General features: G+C 46.4%; 1 protein-coding gene across 24 annotated transcripts in view; it reads right to left on the bottom strand.

The window, feature by feature from the left end:
* Positions 1–18,182, bottom strand: part of LOC140429768 (receptor-type tyrosine-protein phosphatase delta-like) — a 3,491,723-nt gene that overhangs the window by 900,509 nt on the left and 2,573,032 nt on the right. For all 24 annotated transcript variants that reach the window (XM_072517184.1, XM_072517188.1, XM_072517191.1 and 21 more), the window contains exon 7: positions 10,333–10,364. The gene's annotated coding sequence lies outside the window, so the exon portion shown is untranslated. The remainder of the gene's footprint in view (positions 1–10,332; positions 10,365–18,182) is intronic.

Raw genomic sequence — 18,182 nt, 5'->3', positions numbered from 1 at the left:
TGATTCTGTGACTTTATTAAGGTATTTTATTGTGTTGCCACACCAACAGTTCGACACTCCTCTCTAGTGGTTCTACATGCCAATATCTACTGCCATAAAAAATGAGGCAAAGCACTTTGTGCACTTATGTGGGAATCTATGCTCCTGGTGACAACCCAAAGAGTACGTCCTCTTATATTCAGCCAGCATCTGATCACAGAAATGCTGCTGTGCACCCTTCAGCACTCGGAATCTGGAATTTTGACTCTTTTGTCCCATGCTTGTGGTAGAACCAGGATTCAACCTGACCTTACTCTCCCGAACTTGCCCTGAAAGTCCTTACAACTCTTTAAAACTCACCTCTGCCTTTGGAAATTTTCTCAAAACTGATTTTTCATCCATGTTTTTGATCACACCCTCCCCTAATTTCTCCATGGCTCACCTCATTGTCTTTCAATTCTGATTTCTGTTTCCTTCCCAACTCGCATCTTGTACGATTTTCTCCATTAAAAGATCTGTATGATTCCCAATTCTTGGTGCTGTCTATGATAATTATCCATGGAGCAGCCATGCCGCCATCATTATGTGACATACTGCCTATTCTTTTTTTCCTGAAGAAAAAAACATTTACGGTGGCACAGTGGTTAGCACTGCTGCCTCACAGCACCAGGGACCTGGGTTCAATTCTGGCCTCGTGTGACTGTGTGGAGTTTGCACTTTCTCCCAGTGTTTACGTGGGTTTCCTCCGGGTACTCCCATTTCAAGTGTGCAAGTCAGGTGGATTGGCCATGCTAAATTGCCCCTCAGTGTCCAAAAAGGTTAGGTGGGGTACTGGGTTACGGGGATAGGGTGGAGGCCTGGGCTTAAGCTTAAGTAGGCTGCTCTTTCCAAGGGACGGTGTAGACTTGATGGACCGATGGCTTCCTTCTGCACTGTAAGGATTCTATGATTTCTATGATAGCCCAGGGTTAACCTCCATATCCTTCGTTGCTGAGTTCATTGCAAATGAGCAGGAGGGCATTTGAGGCTGAAAGTTTGAGCCCCTGCTTGAAGTGGCTGTCAGCTTTAACTGCAACAAAATTGTGAAAATAAAATAAAGCGACCTCTGTTCATAAGTTTGCAGCTGCTGAAATTGCCCGCTTTACTCCAGCTACATTGTTAATGGCTTACTTTAAGTTTCAAGAAAGAAGAATGTGCATTTGTCTAGTGCCTTTCATAACCTGAGGACATCACAAATTGCTTTACAGCCAATTAAGTATTTTTGTAATATAATCACTGTTCCATGTAAGAAAGTTTATTTTGCAAAGTTTCCAAACTTTCCCTGAGAGATAGAGAAACCTCAGGGTGGATGTTCCAATGTTGTTAAAAGTAATCTTTGACGGGACCTGGATGAGGAGATGGCCTAAAAAAGGGGATGGCTAGTCGACGAGGGGGGGGGGTGAATGGCCCCCCAATCCGGCTGATCACGTGGAATGTGAGAGGCTTAAACGGGCCGATTAAGAGGGCACGGGTGTTTGCGCACTTAAAGAGACTGAAGGTGGACGTAGTCATGCTCCAGGAGACGCACCTGAAGGTGGCGGATCAGGTTAGACTAAGAAAAGGATGGGTGGGACAGGTATTCCACTCAGGGTTGGACGCGAAAAACAGAGGGGTGGCAATATTGGTGGGGAAACGTGTATCATTCGAGGCTAAGAATATAGTGGTGGACAGTGGGGGCAGATATGTGATGGTGAGTGGCAGACTGCAGGGAGAGGCGGTTGTGCTGGTGAATGTATATGCCCCGAACTGGGATGACGCGGGATTCATGAAGCGAATGCTGGGACGTATCCCGGACCTGGAGGTGGGAACTTTGGTAATGGGGGGGGGATTTTAACACAGTGCTGGATTCAGGGCTAGACCGATCCAGATCCAGGACCGGGAGAAGGCCGGCAGCGGCCAAGGTGCTTAAGGGATTTATGGAACAAATGGGGGGAGTGGATCCGTGGAGATTCGCCAGGCCGATGGCTAAAGAGTTCTCTTTCTTCTCCCACGTCCATAAGGTATACTCCCGGATAGACTTTTTCATTTTGGGAAGGGCACTGATCCCGAAAGTGACAGGAACGGAGTACTCGGCCATAGCCGTTTCAGACCACGCCCCGCATTGGGTGGATTTGGAACTAGGAGAGGAAAGGGAGCAGCACCCACTCTGGCAACTAGATATGGGACTACTGGCGGACGAGGGGGTCTGCGGAAGGGTGAGGGAGTGTATTGAGCGATACCTGGAGGTCAACGACGATGGGGAGGTTCAGGTGGGGGTAGTATGGGAAGCACCGAAGGCGGTGGTTAGAGAAGAGCTGATCTCCATCAGAGCCCACAAGGGGAAACAAGAGGGCAAAGAAAGAGAGAGATTAGTGGGGGAAATTTTGAGGGTGGATAAAAAATATGCGGAAGCCCCAGACGAAGGGCTATACAGAGAAAGACGAAGACTACAGACGGAGTTTGACCTGTTGACCACGGGAAAGGCAGAGGCACAGTGGAGGAAGGCTCAGGGGATGCAATATGAGTATGGGGAAAAGGCGAGCCGGCAGTTGGCCCACCAACTTCGGAAGAGGATGGCGGCGAGAGAGATCGGGGGAGTTCGGGACGAAACGGGAAATATGGAGCAGAGAGCAGGGAAAGTGAACAAGGTGTTAAAGACCTTTTATGAGAGGCTATATAAGTCCCAACCCCTGTGGGGGGAAAAGAAGGAATGTTACACTTTCTGGACCAGCTAAGGTTCCCGAAGGTGAAGGGGCAGGAGGAGGCAGGTCTAGGGGCGCCAATCGAGGTGGATGAGGTGATTAAAGGACTGGGGAACATGCAGGCAGGGAAGGCCCCGGGACCAGACGGGTTTCCGGTGGAATTCTACAGGAAGTATATGGATCTGTTGGCCCCGCTCTTGGCGAGAACCTTTAATGAGGCGAAGGAAAGGGGGATGCTACCCCCGACAATGTCGGAGGCGACGATATCGCTAATCCTGAAACGAGACAAAGACCCGCTGCAATGCGGGTCATACAGGCCTATCTCACTCCTAAATGTAGATGCCAAACTGCTGGCAAAGGTGATGGCGACAAGGATAGAGGATTGCGTCCCAGGGGTGGTACATGACGATCAGACAGGGTTTGTAAAGGGGAGACAACTGAATGTTAATGTACAAAGGCTGCTGGGGGTGATGATGACGCCCCCACAGGAGGGGGAGGCAGAGATAGTGGCGGCGATGGATGCAGAGAAGGCATTCGATAGGGTGGAGTGGGACTACCTGTGGGAGGTGCTGAAGAGGTTTGGGTTCAGTGAGGGGTTTATTAGATGGGTCAGACTCTTATATGGGGCCCCGGTGGCAAGCGTAGTCACAAACCGGCAAAGATCGGGGTATTTTCGGCTACATAGGGGTACAAGACAATGGTGTCCACTGTCCCCGTTACTGTTCGCATTGGCAATTGAACCACTGGCGGGGATTCTAAGAAATGGAGGGAGGTGCTTAGAGGGGGAGGGGAACACCGAGTGTCGCTCTATGCAGATGATCTACTGCAGTACGTTGCGGACCCGGTAGAGGGGATGCCAGAAGCAATGCAGATACTTAGGGAGTTTGGAGAGTTCTCGGGATACAAACTAAATATGGGGAAGAGCGAGCTTTTTGTAATGCACCCCGGGGAACAGGGAAAGGGGACAGATGCTCTGCCGCTGAGGAGAGTGGAAAGGAACTTCCGATACCTGGGGATCCAGGTGGCCAGGAACTGGGGAACCCTGCATAGACTTAACCTGACGCAACTGGTGGAGCAGATGGAGGAGGACTTTAAGAGGTGGGATATGGTGCCACTGTCGATGGCGGGCAAAGTGCAGGCAGTTAAAATGGTGGTTCTCCCGAGGTTTCTTTTCGTGTTTCAGTGCCTCCCCATTCTGATCACAAAGGCCTTTTTAAAAAAAATAGACAGGAGCATTACGAGCTTTGTGTGGGCAGGAAAGAACCCGAGAGTAAAGAGGGGGTTCCTGCAGCGCAGTAGGGACAGAGGGGGACTGGCGCTGCCGAGTTTGAGCGAGTACTATTGAGCCGCCAATGTGTCGATGGTCGGAAAGTGGATGAGGGAGGAAGAGGGAGCAGCGTGGAAGAAGCTGGAGATGGCGTCCTGTAAGGGAACGAGCCTAAAAGCGCTGGTGACGGCGCCGCTGCAGTTCTCCCCGAAAAGGTACACCACAAACCCAGTGGTGGTGGCAACCCTGAGGATCTGGGGGCAGTGGAGGCGACACAGGGGAGTGACGGGTGCCTCGGTGTGGTCCCCGATAAGGAATAACCACAGGTTTGTCCCAGGGAGGTTGGATGGGGGGTTCCAGTGTTGGCAACGAGCAGGAATTAGGAAGCTGAGAGACCTGTTTATAGACGGGACGTTTGCAAGTCTGGGAGCGCTAGAAGAAAAATATAAGTTGCCCCCGGGGAACGCCTTCTGGTATATGCAAGTGAGGGAATTTGCGAGGCAACAGGTGAGGGAATCTCCGCAGCTCCCGACGCAGGGGATCCAAGATAGAGTGATTTTGGGGGCATGGGTTGGAGAGGGCAAAGTGTCCGAAACGAGGGGGAGGCGATGATAGAGGGAAAATGCTGAAGGGAAAATGGGAAGAAGAGCTGGGGGAAGAGATCAAGGAGGGGCTATTGGCGGACGCCCTAAGTAGGGTAAATTCCTTGTCCTCGTGTGCCAGGCTTAGCCTGATTCAATTTAAGGTCCTACATAGAGCACATATGACGGGAGCAAGACTGAGCAGGTTTTTCGGGGTGGAGGACAGGTGTGGGAGGTGCTCGGGAAGCTCGGCGAACCACACACACATGTTCTGGTCGTGTCCGGCACTGCATGAGTTCTGGGGGGGGCGTGGCAAGGGTAATCTCAAAGGTGGTGAAGGTCCGGGTCAAGCCAGGCTGGGGGTTAGCTATATTTGGGGTAGCAGAAGAGCCGGGAATGCAGGAGGCAAAGAGGCCGATATTTTGGCCTTTGCGTCCCTCGTAGTCCGGCGTAGGATTCTACTCATGTGGAAGGAAGCGAAACCCCCAGGCGTGGAGGCCTGGATAAACGACATGGCAGGGTTCATAAGATTGGAACGAATAAAATTTGCGTTGAGAGGATCGGCTCAGGGGTTCTCCAGGCGGTGGCAACCGTTCCTTGACTATCTCGCGGAACGATAAGGAAAAGATAGAAATGACAGCAGCAGCAACCCAGGGGGGATGGGGGGGGAGGCGGGAGTGGGGGGGGGGGAGCACTATTCTGTGTTTTTGCTATTTGTTTTTCTTTTTAGTTTTTGTTGTTAGTTCACTATATTATTTAAATAATGTTATTTACCAGTTAATGTATAATCCCTTGTTGAGTTGTAAAAACAGGAAAAATTTTTGTTTGAAAAATTTTAATAAAATATATATTTTTTAAAAAAGTAATCTTTGACAACAGATAAAATACTTTTTCCCTCCCGAGTATGACACAATCCAATGACTTTTACCCCAACAGGTGTTTGAGAACTTCTGTTTTTTCTCGGGAGGTAAACTTTAAATTTCAACTGCTGCCAATCAATTTCTATTACAACAACCTCAACATCATTCACGCATTATTAACATTGTATAACAGAGTAAACAAGAATAAGTGAAACATTTTCCCTAAATTTTCTCCCTTGCTCTTCCTCTCTTGTAGGCAGTGACTCGTGGAGCATATTGTTCCCTTGGCACAAATATATATTGGACAGTGAGTGTTGGCAGACTTGTTAATCATGTGGGAGTGGAAATCACAGCTGATGTCTATTCCAGTCCTCATTCAATATTCAGAGATAAACTTGACTATGGTCAGGCCTATAAATCTTGACTGATTTTACCCATCTCTAAACCATTTATAGAGCCAAAACCACTGGCCACATGCGATTGGCTAAAAGATCGCAAACGGTAGAGAGAAATGTGATTTTTTTTCCCAAGCATGTACACTCAAATACAACATCCATTGAGATTCTCGGAACTAAGATTTTCAATAAAAGTAGCAAATTCTCAGAATGTTTTCCTATTGAATTTTAGCGAACATTTAAAAACACATGGGGCGCAATTCTCTGAAATGGAGACAGAGTGCTCGCGAAACGGCCCCTATTCCGACCAATTCAGGGCCCGAAAATGGGCTAGGAGCGGCGCCGCATCATTTACGCGCGCCAGGCCACCGGCGCCACATACATGACGCGGCCAGTGCTGCATAACTGGCGTCACCCGCGCATGCATGGTTGCCGTCTTCCCCGAGTCCGCCCCACAAGAAGATGTCAGACGGATCTTGCGGGGCTGTGGAAGAAAGGAGGTCTGCCTTCAGAGAGGCCGGCCCGACGATCGGTGGGCGCCGATCGCGGGCCAGACCCCATTTGAGGCTCCCCCGGTGCAGGATCCCCTCTCCCCCTCCCCCGCAGCCCCCCCCCCCCCAGCGTTCCCGCACTGTTCCCGCTGGCAGCGACCAGGTGTGGACGGCGCCGGGGGGAACCCGCCGTTTTGGGCAGGCTGCTCGGCCCATCCGGCACTGAGAATCGCGGGGGTACCGGTGAATCGCCATTTTGGCTGTCTCGGGCGATTCGCTGGACCGCGCCGTGCAAAACGCGATTGTGCCGATCTGGCCGCTTCCGTGAATCGCGGGAGGGCGTCGGACCGGCGTCACGGGAAAATTTGGCGACCCAGGCGATTCTCTGAAACGGCGCGGGAGCAGAGAATCGCGCCCATGATTTTGAACCTCCCTTAACTGGTCGAATTCTGATTTGATTTAAGCTTAAGAATTGATCCAATTTTATCCACACAATTAGATTAATATTATAGCATGTGGATATCCTGGGAAAGATATTTTAACACACATTTAGATCTACAATGGGAATCATAGGATTTAAAATGTTATTGAAAAAGATGAAGGTGATTGGAAATTTTGCTGAAAACCTAATTTTAGTTCAAAATTAAATACATTTTAATTGATTTTTAAAAATCAAATTGAATATTTAAAATGAAACTGACTCTCTGATCCTTTGCTCAGAGTATAAAAGAATTAAAACTACAGATCCAATTAGGATACTTTGCTTCCGGAATCAGTTTCAAATCCATAATTTAAAAAAGAATTGCTTGAGGAATTTAATAACTAAAATGTTGTAACTATCAAATGTACTCCTGAATTACAGCAATACCTTGCCCTGATATGTATAAGCATAGTACCTGCAGTACTATTTCAGATTCCATTTTACAATATTTAATTTGCTTTGTATACGCAATGTGGTCATGCATTTGGTTACAGAAGCATAACTTCCCTCCCCTCTTTGTATTGTGGCTCCCTTGAGATGAAAGCTAACATTCTTTCGGATTTTGAATTGCTTTTTGAATCTGTCCACAAGCTTTTAATGATTGCACTTGGACTCTCAAGAAGACACTAAGAAGGACCGGAGTTCTATAACAAGATTATTACACTCTAAGCTAGTCATGGAGCTTGACGGTGCAAAGTGAAGTCAATGCTATATTAAAAATGCTACATTGAAACATTAAATTTGGCTCGAGAATGAGTGAATTATTATATAAATCATGGTTATAATGTATAATAGCAAAGATTTCAGTGGTTTGTTCGAAAGTGAGGCTCTTATCCTTATAAATTATCCAGATGAATCGTGCCAGACCCATAATAAGAATGGTGTTCAGCCTATCCAAGAAAGCAGAGGGGATATATTCTAAAGGGGCATAATTAACTATAGTGCATAGACATACTATTAATGCTGTCATGCCATGAATCACAGAATACCAGACTAATATCGGCACTCGCAATTAAATAACTCTAATCTCGTGCTGATCAATAGAGTTATGCATCTGCAGAGATTTACAGTAGCTAGGAACTATTCTAGAGATATTTCCTTCAACAACTGAGGTGGGATTGTGTTGATCTTTGAAGACACATGACATTCCTTGGCAATTTAATGCATCGAGATGGATCTAGTCAGATTTACTTCCATGGAAATTAGATATACCCAAAGTCTTGATTTAAGTAAACCTTTATGAAGCCCTCATTTTCCCCAAATCAAACATGGTCATTAGCTGTACTAAAAACACAATGTGCTGAATACTTAGCAGAAGGAGAAGAGTCGTATTCAACATGAAACATTAATTCTGTCTCTCTCCACAGAATGCTGCCTGACCGGCTGAGCATTTCCAGCGCTTTTCAGATTTCCAGCCTCCACAGTATTTTACTTGTATTTTAATTTCTTTCCATTCAGTTCAATCTATTATCATAGATTATCATAGAATTTACAGTGCAGAAGGAGGCCATTCGGCCCATCGAGTCTGCATCGGCTCTTGGAAAGAGCACACTACCCATGTTGAACACCTCCACCCTATCCCCATAACCCAGTAACCCCCACCCAACACTAAGGACAATTTTTGACACTAAGGGCAATTTATCATGGCCAATCCACCTAACCTGCACATCTTTGGATTGTGGGAGGAAACCGGAGCACCCGGAGGAGACCCACGCACACACGGGGAGGATGTGCGGACTCCGCACAGACAGTGACCCAAGCTGGAATCAAACCTGGGACCCTGGAGCTGTGAAGCAATTGTGCTATCCACAATGCTACCGTGCTTATGTAGAGCAGGACTCCACAAGCTATCTAAAACTGTGTGAGAATGATTATACAGGTTGAAAATCCCTTATCCAAAATGCTTAGGGCCGAACTTTTCGGATTTCTGAATATACTGCACATGTTTGGCGCACGTTAGGAACTGCGCATGTGCAGAACATTGGGAACTGCGTATGTGCACCACGCGTTGGGAACTGTGCATGGGAAGTGTGTATTGGGAACTGTGCATGTGTGGCACCCGTTGGGAACAACGCATGTGTGGAACATTGGGAACTGTGCATGTGCAGAAATGTGGAAACTATGCATATGCAACACATTTTGCATACAAAATGATCATGGGGTTGGATAGGGTGGACAGTGAGAGCCTTCTCCCACGGATGGAAATGGCTGGCACGAGGGGACATAACTTTAAACTGAGGGGTAATAGATATAGGACAGAGGTCAGAGGTAGGTTCTTTACGCAAAGAGTAGTGAGGCCGTGGAATGCCCTACCTGCTACAGTAGTGAACTCGCCAACATTGAGGGCATTTAAAAGTTTATTGGATAAACATATGGATGATAATGGTATAGTGTAGGTTAGATGGCTTTTTGTTTCGGTGCAACATCGTGGGCCGAAGGGCCTGTACTGCGCTGTATTGTTCTATGTTCTATGTTCTATGTTGGGAACTACGCATCCCTCAGGAGGCGTTTGGGATTTCCCACTCGTGACATCATGTCGGTGCTCGAAAAAAGAGTGGATTTTGGAATTTGTCAGTTTTCGGAATATCAGGTAAGGGATGGTCAACCTATATTAAATTAGTTAGCTGTCTTATGCAGTGTGGTTTATATTCAAAGTTTGGAAATAAATACAAGTTATGCTCACGAACAGAGGTTAATTAGTCAACATAAGGGACAAAAAACACATAATTGGGAATTCTTCCGATAACGCTTCTAAGTTTGGAGAAAAGTAGTAATATACAATTGCCCCATATAAGTGATCTTATGCACAGCTACAATATACATACAACAGTGTCTTTTTTTCCGAATTATCTGATAAATTAACTGCTAATTTCTGATTTGCTTAATGAAGCATTTTCCATCTTAAAATTGTGTTCTCGGTTTATAATAAATTGGAAATAATTGTTAATAATTCACTACATAGCTCCCCTGTTGGTTTAATGGGTAAATGCATCAACACTATGGTAATGATCCTTTTAAACCACAAAGGGGTTTCTTGTCAATAGTCTGCACTGAGTCAGCAATCTCAGCCCACATGAAGGGCCTGAGCTTTGAGAGGGTAAAATCAGTCCAGGCTATCATTCTTAATGGTGATCATATGATCCTTATTGGAAAGGTTAACTTCAGGCTAAGCTTTAATGCACTGCCCAGCAAAACAGCCTGCTGACACTCACTACTGAAACTTATAAATGGAGATCAGCCTTTTACAGGGTGCTATAGTGCCAAACCCTTATGCAAGCCAGCATCTTCAGGACAGGAAACAAAAAGAGAGGGGAAAAGGACAGTTCTGAACAAAATGTGGGGAAGGAAAGGAAAATCCGCTCTATTTACAGCAACCAGAAAAAATAAAATGTTTTGGAGTAATAATCGATACAGTGCAATTCTCAGGATTCAGGTTCATTGAAGACAAAGAAACGCTCAGAAACTCCTTTTACTTTGTAAGACAAGCTCACCATTGTCTGCTAAACATGCTTTACATTTCTTCTAACATTTATTTAATTGAAATGGATTTAACTGTACCTCAGGGCGAAGCGAAATTCAACCATAACGACCTGCAAACAATTGAAAAAATAGACAATGAGTTTAAAACAAAATGTAAACTTAGTCTACCATATGAATTATTGTTTCGGCATAAAGAGGTACAACACAGTATTCTTTCCGGGCAAAATAAACCACACTGGCACCAGCTCACATCCCTTTAAGATAGTTTAGAGTACTAATGATAAGGCCAATGAACACCAGAGATACACTCAAATCAAATTTATCATCTGCCTTGCATTAAGGCTGACCAGAGTAGAAGTTAACTATTGGAATAAATTAAAGTCTGTGATGCAAAATAAGGAGGCAAAATGTTTTAAAATATACTGTTTTCTAAATATCTCCAAGCTCATGCCATATACTCACACGAGCTGGCATCAAAATATATTACATTCAGATTGTGGGTAGGTGGATTGGCCACGCTAAACTTCCATTAATTGGATTTTTTTTTTTTAAACTAAAATTAATATCGCAAAATATAAATCAGAGACATTTTGCAGGAAAAATTGGATCGCCCCTGAAAATGAACTAAGTGATCGCGATGTATTATTAATTTGCATCTATGGGCAGCACATTGGTGCAGTGGGTTAGCTCTGCTGCCTCACGGCGCCGAGGTCCCAGGTTCGATCTCGGCTCTGGGTCGCTGTCCGTGTGGAGTTTGCACATTCTCGCCATGTTTGCGTGGGTTTCGCCCCCACAACCCAAAGATGTGCAGGCTGGGTGGATTGGCCACGCTAAATTGCCCCTCAATTGGAAAAAAAATGAATTGGGTACTCTAAATTTAAAAAACAAAAATTAATTTGCATCTATTCCTATGCAGGCAGCACACAAACTTTGCGTTGCCTGCTCATCTACATGCAGCCAGCAGTGAGCACTCTGTTGACTGGTGCACAGCTAAGCAGGGATGTAAAACTGAGTGACCAGCATGAGTTCAAGCTAGCCTGCACTGCTTAAATTCAGTCTGCAACTCTTAAAGGGATGATTCATTTTACTGGAGACTGTTGTGGATGTCATTCTAAAAGTAAGTTTGAACTGGGAATGGCACAGAAATGCCACGGCATAGGGAGGAGCATGCTTCATGGTTCTCTAGCTCCGTTCTTCAGGTAATATTGCAGGGGGGTGGAAAAAAAGAGAGAAACCTTTTATTAACAGGCAACAAGGGGTCTTCCAAACAGACAGTGTAAAAAAATTGGGAACAGAAAGTCATCAAATCACGTAGCAGTGTGGCCCTGAAGGCCTGGATGCAGTACCACGAGAAGTTCAATGACCTTGCACGAATGGACGAGGCCAGTGAGTAAATCTTCAAATGTTCAAGTTACCACCCCTACTTCTCTCAACCACCAACAATCTCCATCAATCACGACTCAGACCTCACATTGATAGCTTCACATCACCTTCACACACTTAGCACTGCTGTAAGTCTCACACCCACCTCGCACAGCTTGTGCATATTGCAAGCTATTCCATCACAAGCACATCATCTGAACACATTGCACAACACTCACCGATACACTTCCCCCTCTCTTGCAGTTCAAGGTGGCACACAACCACCGACAGCAGCACTGAGCTGGCAAGGGGGGGGGGGCAGGCTGAATGTTCCAGTCCTAACGCAGGAAAAACATGCTCACCATGAATTGAACGCTAATGACTGAGGCTGTGGCCAAGGGCAAGACTCAAAATCATCGGAGATAAAGGTTTCTCATATTTAACCCTCACATCCCTCATCCCACAATCTCTTCTGACTTACAATTTGCAGATCATGGAAGCATATTGCGCTTTCTTCATCTCCCCCTCTCCACAACTCTACCCATTACCTTGTTCCTTTCAGATATTCAAGAACTGCAAATCTGCCATAAAGTGGTGCGGGATTAGGAAGATATACAAGGAAGGATAGACTGATGATGAAGAAACTGCATCACTAGATCTCACACCTGCAGCCACCAGCTTAACTATTGACACTGCATGTATGAGGGTAGCTCTGGGATCAACACAATGGAGAGACTCCGAGCACCAGTGGTTTGCAGACAGGACAGGGGGAAATGATTGAGTAGGTACCAGCTCATCAGAGGGCAGGTTTGCACATATATTCCAAAGGATGGAGCAGCATACAGAAAAAACGAATGGGTGACACACAGAAATCCCTGGTGCATCTGCAGGCGTGTCAGAAAGCTTGAGGTTACTGTCACACCTTGCACATGATTTTGCACAGCACTTGGAGCTTATCCTTTCCAAGAAGTACTGGCCAGGACCACATCACAGTTGATCCTACCAACTGTGATGCAATGTCACTACAAACAGAGGCCATCCAACTGCTGTGACAGAAGCTCAGGCTGAATTCATGCGAGTGAAGCTTATTGCTATGCAGGCTCAGACTGCTGCCAACATGGCTGTGGGTAGCAGTGCTCAAAGGGGCTTGGAGGGCTTTACAGCATTCCAGCAATCTGCCTTTCAACATATTGCAGGGATTGTTGAGACACTGCCCTTTGGGAGGAACATAGGCTGTCCTCTCTCAGATTTCTGCAATGTTTTCTTCCATCCTGTCACTCTGCCTAGTACCCTCAATATTGCTTGTCAGTCAGCTGGTCCAGAATGCTGCTGAGATGGTGTCACCTGAAGCCAGCCCAGTTTCAGCCTGGAGTTTCTGGAGATCATCCTGCAAGGTCACCTACAGTTTTGCCCAATTATGTGAAGCAGCCTCCAACAGTCATGCTGCAGTCTTTTTTTTAAAATTCGTTCATGGGGCATGGGTGTCCCTAATTGCCCTTGAGGGGGCAATTCAGAGTCAACCACATTGCCGTAAGTCTGCAGTCACCTGTAGGCCAGACTGGGTAAGGGCAGTAGATTTCCTTCCCTCAAGGGTGTTAGTGGACCAGATGGGTTTTTACAACAATCGGTTCATGATGATCATTAGACTTTAAATTCCAGATTTTAATTGAATTCAAATTTCACCATCTGTAGTGGCGGGATTTGAACCTTACTCTAGGTCTCTAGTTAACTAGTCCAGTGAAAATACCACTACACCACCACCTCCATGGGCTAACACAGAATAGTTCGGAAAGGGAAAGGTACAGAGAAGACCAGCACAAAGTGAATGGACAAGGGTGATTAGTTGACTTTCGTATGAAATAAAACTCAAAAATTTGTTTTGTGGTGGTTGGTTTTTATTTCAGAATTGAGGCTAAGAGAAGATGGTCAGTGACAGAGGGATGGTAAGATGTGGGACTGTTTATGAATGGAGAAATGGGGTGGTGATCACTGGTGCCAAAGCTGGATAAATCCGATCGAAGTTGGCCAGAAAATGACTGTGCTGGTTGCCTCCTCCCGCTCCTCTGGTGCTCACTGTTTTCCTGGTAGCAAGAGCCACCATCTTGATGCTGAGGTTGTGCAGCATACTCTCACAACAAATTGTGAGACACACTCTAAAGAGTATGGGACGGCTCCTTCAGAGTGCTCCAGGCTGTGGAAGCACTGCTTAATCACCTCAGTGTTCTGCTTGATGACATGTCATGTGACAGCTTGGCTCTTGTTTGCTGCATGCTGGCACCTGGGCATGGATTGCACATTGGAGTAATGGTCATCAGAGAAGAGGTCTTGTCACCCAATAGCCACCCCTTGGTTTGTTATGGTGGCTGAAATGCAATTGGCACAACACAGTGCTATAGAATGAAAGCAATTTGATTGTTGCCCAGATACCTGGCATTGAGATGCAAAGCCTTCCCCATGCGGTACACCATTCCCTTTGGACTTCAGTTGTACAACCTCCAAGCATTTCAACTAACTAAGCAAAATAGGTATCAAATAATCCACTAATTTTGACAAAGTTCATCCAGACTCGAAACACTAGCTCCCTTCTCTCTCCACAGATGCTGTCAGACCTGCTAGGATTGTCCAGTATTTTCTGTTTTTTTACCAACTCATCTAAAGTGGCTAATGATTCCTTTAAATAGTAATAGTGGGGGTGTCCTTTCTGTTGTGTGATGCAAGTGCAAGATAAAAAATGGGCATTAACTGTGCTGCCAAGGCCATAAAAGGCACCACTGGAGTCAAATCAGCCTCAAGGTAGCACAGTGGGGTCTTCACAGCGCCGGGGTCTCAGGTTCGATTCCCCTCTGAGTCACTGTCTGTGCGGAGTCTTCACGTTCTCCCCGTGTCTGCATTGGTTTCCTCTGGTGCTCCGGTTTCCTCCCACAGTCCAAAGACGGGCAAGTTAGGTTGATTGGCCATGCTAAGTTGCCCTTAGTGTCCGAAAAGGTTTGGAGAGGTTATTGGGTTACGGGGATAGGGTGGAAGTGAGGGCTTAAGTGGGTTGGTGCAGACTCAATGGGCCGAATGGCCTCCTTCTGCACTGTATGTTCTATGTTCTTACACACTGACTGATGTCACCGTCTGCCTAATTCTTGTGAGGGCTGCAATAATGACCTTCCCAAAATGGTTTCTGCCACAGCCTGCACCAGAAGCATGTGTACATGATGCAAATACCATTACCGGATCTGAAACTGCCTCCATGGCAGTGAACATGTGGACACTATGTAACCAATCTTACAGCCTTTCAGTCTTTCCTTGTGTTCTGCTATGACATAATCATTGGTTGAATCAAGTATCTCACTTTTATATTCTATCTAATAGTTTGTTAGTATGTGTCATAACCCCCACGAGGACAGTCAACTACTAAGTTCATTGCCAACCTGACCACTCTGTTAGCTCCACTCCATATGCTGTTAAGGAAAGGTCAGGAATGGTGCTGGGGCGCTCCATAGGACATAAGCATTTGGTGCTGTTAAGAAGTGTCTACCCTCTACTACTGGGCGGCGAATGTGGAGAAGGTGCGGAGCTGGGTCAGAGGGGTTGATTCCCAGTGGGTCAGAATGGAGGAGAGTTTGTGCAGGGGGTCGGGGCTGAAAGCACTAGCAACAGCGCCGCTCCCGATAGCCCCGGGGAAGTACTCAGGGAATTCGGTAATAATAGCTTCATTGAGAATTTGGAGGCAGTTTCGCCAACACTTCGGGTTGGGGGCAGGGTCAAGGGAAATTTCAATTCGGGGGAACCACAGATTTGAGCCAGGGAGGTGGGATGGAAATTTTCGGAAATGGGAGGAGAAGGGGATTAAGACGCTAAAAGATTTGTTTCTGAGAGGTCGGTTTGCAGGACTGAAGGAGCTGGAAGCAAAGTATGGGCTGGAGCGGGGGGGAAGTGTTTAGATACATGCAGGTTCGAGATTTTGCCAGAAAGGAGATACAGAGCTTCCTGGAGGAACCAGCCTCCACATTGCTGAAGGGGGTGCTGATGACAGGGGGATTGGAGAAGGGGGTAGTGTCAGCGGTTTACGGAGCTATTTTGGAAGAGGATAAGTCATCACTGGAAGGGATCAAAGCAAAATGGGAGGAAGAGCTGGGAGAGGTTATAGAGGAGGGGGTCTGGTGTGAGGTGCTCCGGAGAGTAAATGCCTCCACGTCGTGTGCGAGGTTGGGGCTGATACAGCTGAAGGTGGTATACAGAGCACACCTCACGAGGGCGAGGATAAGCCGATTCTTTAAAGGAGTAGAAGATGTGTGTGAGCTTTGCAGGGGGGGGGGAGGGGGGGGGTGCTAATCACGTTCATATGTTTTGGTCCTGTCCAAAGCTAGAGGATTACTGGAAGGAGGTTTTTAGGGTAATTTCCAAGGTGGTGCACGTGAAACTGGACCCGGGTCCCCGGGAGGCCATATTCGGGGTGTCGGACCAGCCAGGGTTGGAAACGGTGGCGGAGGCAGATATTGTAGCCTTCGCCTCGTTGATCGCCCAAAGGTGGATCCTGTTGGGGTGGAGAGCAGCCTCGCCACCCTGTGCCCTGGCATGGCGGGAGGACCTGTTGGAATTCTTGACTCTTGAGAAGGTTAAGTTTGAACTGAGTGGAAAGAGCAGTCCAGACATTCAAAAGAGGGTTGAAGAAGCAATCCACTTGGTCCATGGACGCGTGCTTGGCACGGTTCCTTTTTAATTATCACACAACGCTACATGTGACAACGAGAATCACCCCTGCAGAGTTGTTGATGGGCTGAAGGCTCAGGACTCGGCTTAGTCTGACATTTCCAAGTCTCGACAGGAAAGTAGCGGTGCAGCAGGTGATGCAGAAGGGGCGCTACGATTTGAGGGCAGCAGGGTGGACATTTTGCACTGGAGATACGGTCTATGTTCGCAATTTTGATGATGGAGCAAACGGGTCCGGTTTTGTATAAGTTCCGGGTTCAGGGGAAAGTCCACAAGAAGTACTTGGATTACCTGCAAAAACAAGAACCCATACTTCCAGACACTCGACCAGCAGTCATGGCGCATCCGCCATAACTTGTGCCATCCCGCACCTTGGGGATCCAGACGTCCTGGTCACAGTATCTGGTCCAACAGGGGGAGAATGACTCCAGATCCGAGATGGACCCAGAAGACTCTTTAAGGCGTGTGTGAAAGTGAGGTCCTGGCAGCGACTCTGCGATTGGCGCACAGATACACTCCCCCAGACAAAGCCGTCGCAGGCGGAAACACCGCCGTGCGCAAAACAGCACAGAAAGCCCCCATCTTTGGCAGCTGAAGGGGTCTTTCAAACTTTGGGCAGTGAGGGGTGTCATAACCCCCATGTGGACAAAGGGCAAACCATCATTGGTCTCCCTGTGGGACTCGTGGAGTACGAGCTGCCCAGATAAGGGGCAGAGGCCACACATCTGGGGCTCGTAATGGACTAAGATAAAAGCAGGCCCAAAGCAAGACCTGCGGTGGTTAGTTCTCCCAGCAACGACTGTGCTGGGGGTGATATTGTGCTTTGAGCAGAACTATGTATATCGTTAAATAAAACTATGCTCATTTACCGCCAGCTTTCCCTGAGATACTAAACAATGATTAGTGGATTATATCCAACTTACTACACAAAGGATGCACATTCTTCATGTCTAAACTATTATGAAAAAATATAACGCACCTTAGTATTTTGCAATCAATTATGCCTTTCATCAAGAACAACATGTGGCAGGAATTAAAGAAAAATATATGTCCACTCCCCAGGTTAAGAGTTACAATCCTAATCTTTCCACCCACATCACAGCTGCATGACAGGGTTGAATGTTGGTGAGATAAGAATACAGGGCAAGTACAGAAGTTGACAAAAAAACTGCAGCAACGTTCAGGGCACAAAGCTCAAACATTCTACAAATGTAATTGAGGTAAACTGGCTAAAATCACGACATTACTTTTTTCATCAAAGCTTTGTTCTTAGTACCACGTTTAATTGTGTTGGAGGGCAAGACTTTGAAAACACTTTAAAATGGAAACATTTCAAATCAGAATGAGAAATCGCCTGTTGCTGTGCATGAAAATATGTGTGGGGGATGTGGAAAAGTGACCGCAGTGTATATAATGGAACCACATGGTAGATGCAACCATCAAGCTATTAAGCACTACATGCATTGTATAGAGCTGCTGAACCTATTGTGAATTGTGCTTTTTCATTAATGAGATGCCACGTTAAAATCTATGGGTTTAAGTCCAGGTTTGATCTTAGTCTATTAGAGAAGACGTGATCCTGTTTCTTGGTCTGTACGATGTGTTTTCAAAGATCACCTGACATTTTTCGTGATATATTTCTTCAGAGCCATGAATTTCACGTTATTTTAGTTAAATGTAATGGAAGATGGCAATAATAGTGTTCCAGGATAAGTTGAGAATGATTGTCGCTACTTGCATGCCCAAGATACTATTTTCTCGGGTGGATGTAGCTGTTACAAGGGGGCATAACTATAAGATTCAGGATGGGAGATATAGAAGGGATGTTCGAGGTAGGTTCTTTACTCAGAGAATGGTTAGGGTGT

Source organism: Scyliorhinus torazame, chromosome 9, assembly GCF_047496885.1.
Source record: "Scyliorhinus torazame isolate Kashiwa2021f chromosome 9, sScyTor2.1, whole genome shotgun sequence".
NCBI classification, from domain to species: domain Eukaryota; kingdom Metazoa; phylum Chordata; class Chondrichthyes; order Carcharhiniformes; family Scyliorhinidae; genus Scyliorhinus; species Scyliorhinus torazame.
The sequence above is the reverse complement of the archived record's forward strand: the minus strand, read 5'-3'. Positions and strand labels throughout refer to the sequence as shown.